We start from the raw sequence: 10,237 nt of genomic DNA, 5'->3' as shown, positions 1-10,237 counted from the left end.
GTATGGATGGTCCTGGAGAATATTATGTTAAGTGAAATAAGCCAGGCACCAAAAGACAAATATCACATGATCTCGCTTATACGTGGAATCTAAAGAACTTAATAAACTGATGAGCAGAAAAGATTCAATGACATGGAAGCATAGTTGAGACTGCCGAATGTCAGAGGGATGGAGGGGGCGGGGGGGTGGATGGGGAGAGAGTAACCAAAGAATTTATATGCATATATGCACAACCCAAGGACACGGACAATGGTGGGGAGAGTGACTGGGGAGGGGGAAGGAACGGGGGGGGGACGGGTCATTGGGGAGAGAAAGGGACATCTGTAATACTTTAAACAAAAATAAAAATTAAAAAATAAAAAATAAAAATGTATGACTTAAGAACTGCCACACAGAAAAAATCAAATGGTCCACAAAACATCCTCCTTTCTTTTTGAGGGTTTTACAATGTGTTGTAATCATTAACTGGTCTTTAGCTCTTAAACTGAAATGGCCAATTGAGACAAACAGTTCTGAGATCATTCTTCCACCAGTGGTTAAGACTGGGATGGCAGATATTAAAAATAATATTCATTTAGCCTTTTGAGCTTTCTGGGCAGACTTGGTGACTTTGCCAGCTCCAGGTGCCTTCTTGTCCACTGCTTTGATGATGTCCACAGCAACTATCTGTCTCATGTCACCCAGAAGCTAGCCAGAGAAGTTCTGGACACATATGGGCTTGCCAGGAACCATATCTATGATGGCAGCATCACCAGATTTCAAAAACGTTGGGCCACCTTTCAGCTTTTTCCCAGAACTATGATCAATCTCCTACAGCTCAGCAAATTTGCAAGCAATGTAAGCTGTGTGACAGTCCAGCACAGATGCATACCCAGCACTGACTTGGCCTGGGTGGTTCTGGCTAATCACCTGACCTCTGAAACCAGCTGCTTCTATTGGTGGATCATTTTTGCTGACACCAGCCACACTGCCATGACAAACATCTTTGACAGACATGTTCTTGACCTTGAAGCCCACATTGTCTCCAGGAAGAGCTTCACTCAAAGCTTCATGGTGCATTTTAACAGACTTTATTTCATTTGTAATGTTGACTGCAGCAAAGGTCACCACCATGTCTGGTTTAAGAACACCATTCTTCACCCACAGGGACAGTACCCATGCCACCAATTTTGTAGACATTCTGGAGGGGCAGATGCAGGAGCTTGTCAGTTGGATGAGTTGGTGGTAGGATGCAATCCAGAGCTTCAAGCAGTATGGTTCCACTGGCATTGCCATCTTTACGGGCCACTTACCATCCCCTGAATCAAAGTATGTTAGCACTTGGCTCCAGCATGTTGTCACCATTCCAACCAGAAATTGGCAAAAATGCTACTGTGTCTGGGTTGTAGCTAATTTTCTTAATATATATGCTGATTTCTTTTTAAAATTAAATTTATTGGGGTGACATTGCTTAATAAAATTATATAGGTTTCTGACTAAGTTAAAAACCATATGACTTCACTGATATGTGGGATATAAAACTGAAACTCATAGGAAAGGGGGTGGAGGGTAGTAAGGGTAAAGGTGGCCAAATATATGGTGATGGAAGATGATTTGACTTTGGGTGGTGGACACACAATGCAATATATAGATAGATCATGTATCATAGAAATGTACACTTGAAAACTATATGATCTTATTAACTACTATCATCCCAATAAATTTAATATTTTTTTTCATTAAACCTCATAGTATTTAATTATTCATTTTATTGTTGACAATATTACACGTTCCCCATTTTACCGTCCTTTGCCTTACTCCACCCAGCCCCTAACCCACCCCAGGCCTCCACCACACTATTATGTATGTAAGTTCTTTGGTTAATCTCTTCCTGTCTCTCTAAACCCCACCCCTCTGAGATCTCTTAGTCCTTTCCATGCATCCATGACTCCGGACCTATTTTGTTCACTGGTTTATTATGTTCATTAGATTCCACATATAAGTGAGATCATGTGATATTTGCCTTTCTTTTACTGGGTTATTTCACTCAGCATAATATCTCCAGGTTCCATCTTGCTGTATCAGAGAGTAAGAGATCCTTCTTTTCTACAGCTTCATAGTATTGCATGATGTAAATGTACCACAGCTCTTTTATCTGTTCATCCACTGATGGGCACTTGGGCTGTTTCCAGATGTTAGCTATTGTAAATAATGCTGCTATGAACTTAAGAATGCATACATGCTTTCTGACTGGTGTTTCAGGTTTCTTAGGATATATTCCTAGAAGTGGGGTTGCTGGGTGAAGGGGAAGTTCCATTTTTAATTTTTTGAAGAAACTCGACAGTTTTACATAGTGGCTGCACCAGACTGCATTCCCACCAGCGGTGTACTAGGGTTCCCCTTTCTCTACATCCTCACCAGCAATTGTTTGCTGATTTATTGATGGTAGCCATTCTGACAGGTTTGAGGTGATATCTCATTGTTGTTTTAATTTGCATCTCTCTGATGGTTAGTGATGTTGAGCCTTTTTCATATATCTATTGGCCATCTGTATGTCCTCTTTAGATAAGTGTCTATTCAGGTCCTGTGTCCATTTTTTAATTGGGTTATTTGTCTTCCTTTTGTTGAGTTGTATGAGATCTTTATATATTTTGTAAATTAACCTCTTATCAAATGTATCATTGGTAAATATGTTCTCCCTTATACTGGGTTCCTTTTTCATTTTGATGATGGTTTCTTTTGCTGGGCAGAGCCTTTAAGTTTGATGTAGTCCCACTTGTTGTTTTTTTTTTTTTCTTTGTTTCTCTTGCCCTTGGAGATTTATCGGTGAAAATTCTCTACCTGAGATGTCTGAGATTTTGCTGCCTATGTTTTCCTCTAGGATTTTTATGGTTTCTTATATTTATGTCTTTTATCCATTTTGAGTTTATTCTTGTGTATGGTGTAAGTTAGTCATCTAGTTTCTTTCTTTCTTTTTTTTTTTTTTCATGTAACTATCCAATTTCTCCAACACCATTTACTGAAGAGAATGTCAAATTCTTGCCTCCTGTGTCAAATATTAATTGACCATAATGATGTGGGTCTATTTCTGGGTTCTCTCTTCTGTCCTATTCATCTCTATGCCTGTTCTGTCAGTATCAGACTGTTTTGATTACAATGGCTTTGTAGTATAGTTTCATATCTGGGTTTGTGATGCATCCAACTTTGTTCTTTCTCAAGATTGCTTCAGCTATTCAGGGTCTTTTTCTGTTCCATATAAATTTTTGGAATATCTGTTCTCAATCTGTGAAATATGCCATTGGAATTTTAATATGGATTGTGTTGAATCTATAGATTGCTTTGGGTAGTATGGGCATTTTAATGATATTAAATCTTTTAATCCATGAACACAGTATGTGCTTACACTTGTTTGTATCTTCTATTTTTTCAAAGTCCTGTAGTTTTCTGAGTACAGGTCTTTTACCTCCTTGGTTACTTTTATTCCTAAGTATCTTAATTTTTTTTTTTTGCAATGGTAAATGGGATTGTTTTTTTAGTTTCTCTTTCTGTGAGTTCATTATTGGTGTATAAAAATATCATTGATTTCTGGTTGTTGATTTTGTATCCTGCTACTTTACCAACTTCACTTATTAAATCTAGTAGCTTTTTTGGTGGAATGTTTAGGTTTTTCTATGTACATTATCATGTTATTCACAAATATTGACAGCTTCACTTCCTCCTTTCTAATTTGGGTGCCTTTTATTTTTTCTTCTTGTCTGATCTCTGGGGCTAGGTTTTCCAGTGCTATGTTTAAGAAGAGTGGTGGTGAAAGGGTCATCTCTGTCTTATTTTTGTTCTTAAGGGAAAGATTTTTAGTTTTTGCCCATTGAGTATGATGTTGGCTCTAGGTTTGTTATATATGGTCTTTATTAAGTTGAGGTATGATTTCTCTAATCCCACTTTGCTGAGAGTTTTTATCATAAGTGGGTGCTGAGTTTTATTGAATGATTTTTCTGCATCTTTTGATATGATCATGTGATTTTTATCCTTTTTTTTCAATGAATACTTTTACTATTCATTTAACAGATTGCCAACTTCATCTCCCTCCCTCCCTTTAATTGGAATTTCACCTCGTTTTCATGCCGAATACCGAAACAGTGAAAAAGCTAATCAGAATCGGCTACTCCAAGAAGAGAATTAAGCAAACAGCTTGCTTTCTTTTAACAAACAGAATATAAACATATGCACTCTAGAATGCACAATGGCTTAGTCACTAAGAAATTCAAATGGGATCCTGAAGAATGGAGGTAAATCTAGGGTGCAGTAAAGGTGAGCTGAGATGCTGTGCAACTGTTTAAGTGTTCCTGGGCTGCATCTCTTGGCCACTAACTGAATCTTGACATGGGGGAAGATTTTAACTAATATCAAGGAGAGATGCAGAAAGCGCTAAGTTGACTTAGGGGATGTGCACAGGAACCAAAAGACAGGAAAAGTACTAAACATTGTTGAGGGCATCCACCCCAGGAAGGACTTTACCTTCCAAGAGCTCTAAGCTGGCGCTACCTCCAGTGCTCACATGGCTGACCTTATCCTCCATATTCCATTTGGCACAGCAAGTGGTAGTGTCTCCACCACCTGTGATGGTGATGGAGCCCCTGTGAGTGGCTTTCACAACCTCATCCATGAGGGCTTTGGTCCCTCGGGCAAAAGCTTCCCATTCAAATACACCCACAGGTCCATTCCACACAATCTGCTTAGCCCTAGCAACAACCTCAGCATACTTCTTGCTGCTCTCAAGACCATAGTACAAGCCCATCCAGCCAGCAGGTATGCCAGAGGCCACAGTGGCTTGGCCAGCCTTGGCATTCTTATCAAACTTGTCAGCAGTGACAAAGTCAACTGGCAAGGTAATCTTCACACCATTCTTCTCATCTTTGGACATCAGGTCTTTGACGATCTTAGCTCCTTCTTCATCAAACAGAGAAGTGCCAATCTCCATATTGTTGAGCACCTTAAGGAAGGTAAAAGCCATTCCACCACCAATAATCATCTCTTTGACTTTGTCCAGCATATTATTTATCAGCAGAATCTTGTCTGCAAATTTGGCTCAGCCCAGGATGGCCAAGAAGGGCCACTCTGGGCTTTCCAATGCCTTGGCAAAGTAGTTCAGCTCCTTCTTCATCAAAAAACCTCCAGCTTTCTGTGGCAGACTGACTCTCACCATAGAGCTGTGGACTCAGTGAGCAGTGCCAAAAGCATCATTGACATAGACATCCCCTAGCTTGGAAAGTGAAGCTTGGAAGGCTTCTACTTTAGCTGACTCAGCTTTAACCTTGTGAAGGGGAAGCTGGTAGTCATGAGAGTGGACTTCAATGTTCCTATGAAGAATAACCAGATAACAAACAACCAGAGAATCAAGGCTGCCATCCCAAGTATCAAATTCTGCTTGGACAATGGAACCAAGTCTGTTGTTCTTATGAGCCACCTGGGTCAGCCTGATGGTGTCCCCATGCCTGACAAGTACTCCTTGGAGCCAGTTGCTGTAGAACTCAAATATCTGCTGGGCAAGGATGCTTTGTTCTTGAAGGACTGCGTGGGCCCTGAAGTAAAGAAAACTTGTGCTGATCCAGCTGTTGGGTCTGTCATCCTGCTGGAAAACCTTCGCTTTCCTGTGGAGGAAGAAGGGAAGGGAAAATATACTTGTGGGAACAAGGTTAAAGCCCAGCCAGCTGAAGTAGAAGCTATCCTTCATTTTGTTTATGTGATGTATAACATTTATTGATTTGCAAATATTGTACCAGCCTTGCATTCCCAAGATAAATCCCACTTGGTCATGGTGTATGATCTTTTGAATGTATTTCTGGATTTGATTTGCTTATATTTTGGTGGGGTTTTTGGACCTATGTTCACCAGGTATATTGGCCTGTAACTTTCTTTCTTTGTTGTGTCTTTATATAGTTTTGGCTTAGGATATTGCTGGCCTCACAAAAAGAGCTTGGAAGTGCTCCTTCTTCTTAAAGTTTTAGAATAGTTTGAGGAGGATAGGTGTTAGTTCTTTGAATGTTTGGTAAAGTATGCCTGCGAAGCATCTGGTCCAGGACATTTGTTTGCTGGGAGTTTTTTTATTTGTGCTTCAATTTCATCAGTTGTTACTGGGCTATTTAGGTTTTCTGATTCTTCCTGACTGAGTTTTGGAAGATTGCATTTTTGTAGGAATTTTTCCATTTTGTCCAGGTTGTCCTGTTTGTTGGCATGTAGTTGTTCATAGTATTTTCTTATAATATTTTGTAAATCTGTGGTGTCAGTTGTTACTTTGCCTCTTTCATTTCTGTTTTCCTTTATTTGGGTCCTCTCTCTTTGTTTCTTGATGAGCCTGGCTATTGATTCATCAATCTTGTTCATGTTTTCAAAGAACCAACTCTTGGTTTCATCAATCTTTTTTATTATTTTTTGTCTCTATTTCATTTATTCACACTATAATCTTTATTATTTCCTTCCATCTACTTACTCTGTGCTTTTCTTGTTGTTCTCTTACTAATTCTTTCAGTTGTAGGGTTTGATTATTTGAGCCTTTTATTGTTTTTTGAGCATACCTCAAAATTTTAGCATATCAAATAAGCCTAATTAACTTAGTATTTCCTCTTAGGAATACTTATGAAACATTCCAAAGTTCTTTTCAAGGTAAAATGAAGATTCTATTTAAGTTTTTAAATTTGGAAAGTTTGTCAAATATACCAAAAGTTTTAAAACAGTCAAATAGGTTTAGGTTACTATGAAAGAATACAGAGTTATCCACTGTATCATGGGGAAAACTAAAGTCATCCCAGGCAATTACAGAAAGTTAATGGTTGGAAGTAATACTTAGTTCTTTTAATATTAAGAAAATCTGGCTTACCTAAGCAATCAAAGACCTGATGGTGCAGAGCACAAGCTAATTTTAATAAAACACGAAATCTTTGTTTTTCCTTGATAATTTTTGTAAAAGTGCATCAACAGTACAAGAACACTTAGTTCTTTTAACAATGATAGAAAATGAAATACTAATTCTGTATTAGTACTTTTGATATTAAAAGAAAGTTAACTTATGTAGAACCATTTTAATCTTACTTAGCTTGACCATATATAAGATTTTTTTTTTCAAAATTTGTTTTCTGTAAATTTCTACCACTGTCAAATCCTTTTGCAATTTTCATAAACCTTCCAGCTTTGTCCTATCTTTTTCCTTACTTATTCTGGAACAATCATTTTATTTTAGGACAATATTATTTTCTTATCCTTTAACAAAAATGAATTTCTGTACCTTATGCTTTCTTCCTCCACAGGCAAACACATCTTACTTTTCATATACAATCATTTTCAACCACCATAACATACTCTTTGTTTTCATCACTTTCCCAGAGATTCTACCTCTTAACATCCAAATTAGGCTTTGTCATAAATGTCTGGATCTTATTCTGAGGCACCCTGTGTCCTCCTAGCTTTACAAAATGTCATACTAAAGTCTCCAATTTATTATTCTCTCTGTTTTCCCACCTTGCCTTAACAGCTCTCAAAGCTAGCAGAGCAGTTGACAACCACATACCGTTTTCTAATTTCAGTCTTTCTTTAGTATTTAGATTTCATTAGCATATAGATTTCATTCATCGTTTCACTTAGCACTCTTCAAGGTTTCCAGTAACCAAAAACTTTTGTAAACTATTTGCTAAAAAATTCATCCAGAAACTCTTCTATCCTATTTATTTCTAGCTATACCATTTGTTTTTAACAATTATATTTACATTACTCCTGAAGATTTCATGAGACTTTAAAGTGATTAAGCATTATCTTGTTATTTTTCTTGCTGAAAAATTTTGTAACAGAGAAAATATGAGCTTTTATGACTAATAAACCCAGGTAGAATTAAAGTACTATGTTTACATTATTTTACAGTGCTAATAACTCTAAAGACATTTCTGTTTTCTTTAAAACAGAAACCTTAAGTTAGCTTTAACTTAATAAAGATTAATCCTAGATTATGTGTACTTGAAAAGCATTTAGGTTAGTTTCCATTATATTTTATTAATTCATATAAATGCTTGTTTGTTTTTGAGTTGATTGAATAAGGCTCCTTTACAATCTAATTTTAAGTTTACAAATTAATTTTGGCCACATATCCAGAGGTAGAAAAATACCATTATCTATAATATACATACATAGACATACACTAACGTACAGATAAACACAGACAGAGATCACATAGCTTTCACTTTAAAATGTTAGTTATGTTTTAGGTACAATAATACAAAACCCCTAAGTATGTTTGGAAACCTTAAGGTACTAATTAAAATAGGTATACCAATCAGTTTGTTTTACTTTAAAACCATGGTTTTCTAATTTACTTTTAAGAAAAGCAATTTTTCATTTCTTTGCATGCGGCTTTTCAGTTTTCCCAGCACCATTTGTTGAAGAGACTATCTTTACTCCATTGTGTTTTTCATTCTCCTTTGTCAAAAATTATCTGCCCATATACATGTGGTTTTATATATGGGCTCTCAATTCTGTTCCAACTGATCTGTGTGTCTGTTTCTGTGCTAATACCATGTTGTTGTTTTTTTATTATCATAGCTCTGTAGTATAATTTGAAGTCAGGTAGAGTGATACCTTCAGCTTCATTCGTTTTTTTTTTTCTTTTTCAGTATCACTTTGGCTGTTTGGATTCTTTTGTAGTTCCATACAAATGTGGTGATTTTTTTGGCTCTATTTCTTTAAAAAATGACATTGGTATTTATATGGGGATTGCATTAAATCTGAATATTGCTTTGGGTAATATGACCATTTTAACTATGTTGATTCTTCCAATCCATGCACACGGAATATTTTTCCATTTTGCTGTGCCTTTTTCAGCCTCTTTTAATAATGCTTTGTAATTTTCAGTATATAGGTCTTCCACATATTTTGTTAAGTTTATTCTTAGGTATTTTATTCTTTTGGTTGCAATTGCAAAATGAATTCTTTTTCTCATTTCTTTTTCTGATGTTTTGTTGTTAGTATACAGGAAGGGAATGGATTTTTGTACATTGATTTTGTGTCCTGCAACTTTACTGTATTTGTTTATTGTTTTTAATAAGTTTTTGGTGGAGTCATTAGGGTTTTCAATATACAGAATCATGTCATCTGCAAAAAGTGACAGCTTTACTTCTTCTTTCTCTTTCTAACTGCTTTTTATTTCTTTCTCATGCCTTATTGTTCTGGATAAGACTTCCAGAACTATGTTGAATAAGGGTGGCAAAAGTGGACATGAGCTTGTCCCTGTGTACAAAAATTAACACAAAATGGATCAAAGACCTAAATGTGAGACCTGGAACAGTAAGTTACATAGAAGAAAAGATAAGTATCAAACTTATGGACCTTGGTCGTAGAGAACATTTTATGAATTTGACCCCACAGGCAAGGGAAGTAAAGGCAAAAATAAATGAATGAGACTATATCAAACTTAAAAGCTTCTGCACAGCAAAAGAAACTGACAACAAAACTAACAGGCAGCCAACCAGATGGGAGATGATATTTGCAAACATTAGCTCTGACAAAGGTTTAATTTCCAAAATACATAAAGAACTCATAAAACTCAACACCAAACAAACAACCCAATCAAAAAGTGAGCAGAGGACCTGAACACACACCTCTCCCAAGAAAACATTTGAACAGCTGCTAGATATCTGAAAAGATGTTGGCCCTCACTAGCAATAAGGGAAATGCACATTGCAAATTAAAGGTACAATGAGTACCATCTGTTAGAATGGCTATTATCAACAAGGCAAGCAATAACAAATGTTGGTGAAGTTGTGGAGAAAAGGGAGCCCTCATTCGCTACTGGTGGGAATGTAAACTGGTACATACCTTATGGAAAGCAGCCTGGTGTTTCCTCAAAAAAGTAGGAATAGAGATACCATAAGACCCAGCAATCCCTCTGCTGGGTATATACCCGAAAAACTCAAAAACATGTATTTTCAAGGATATATGGATTCCTCTGTTCATTGCAGCATTATTCATGGTCTCCAAGACATGGAAACAACCAAAGTGTCCTTCGACAGAAGGTTGGATAAAGAAGATGTGGTACATGTACATAACGGAATACTACTCAGCCATAAGAAAAGATGAAATACTGCCATTTGTAACAACATGGATGGACCTAGAATATTATGCTAAGTGAAATAAGTCAGTCAGAAAAAGCTAAGAATCATATGATTTTGCTCATATGTGGGTTATAAAACTGAAACTCATGGACACAAACAGCAGTGTG

The 10,237-nt window shown here is 36.7% G+C and overlaps 2 pseudogenes; both read right to left on the bottom strand.

Annotated features, from left to right (window-relative positions):
• Window positions 1–570: 570 nt before the first annotated feature.
• LOC107540247 (elongation factor 1-alpha 1 pseudogene) lies at window positions 571–3,177 on the bottom strand (annotated as a pseudogene).
• A 1,256-nt stretch (window positions 3,178–4,433) lies between these two features.
• LOC107540248 (phosphoglycerate kinase 1 pseudogene) lies at window positions 4,434–5,710 on the bottom strand (annotated as a pseudogene).
• Between the last annotated feature and the right edge of the window lie 4,527 nt (window positions 5,711–10,237).

Source organism: Miniopterus natalensis, chromosome X (assembly GCF_054644295.1).
Source record: "Miniopterus natalensis isolate mMinNat1 chromosome X, mMinNat1.hap1, whole genome shotgun sequence".
NCBI lineage: Eukaryota > Metazoa > Chordata > Mammalia > Chiroptera > Miniopteridae > Miniopterus > Miniopterus natalensis.
Note: the sequence above shows the minus strand (reverse complement) of the source record. Positions and strands in the feature narration are given on the sequence as shown.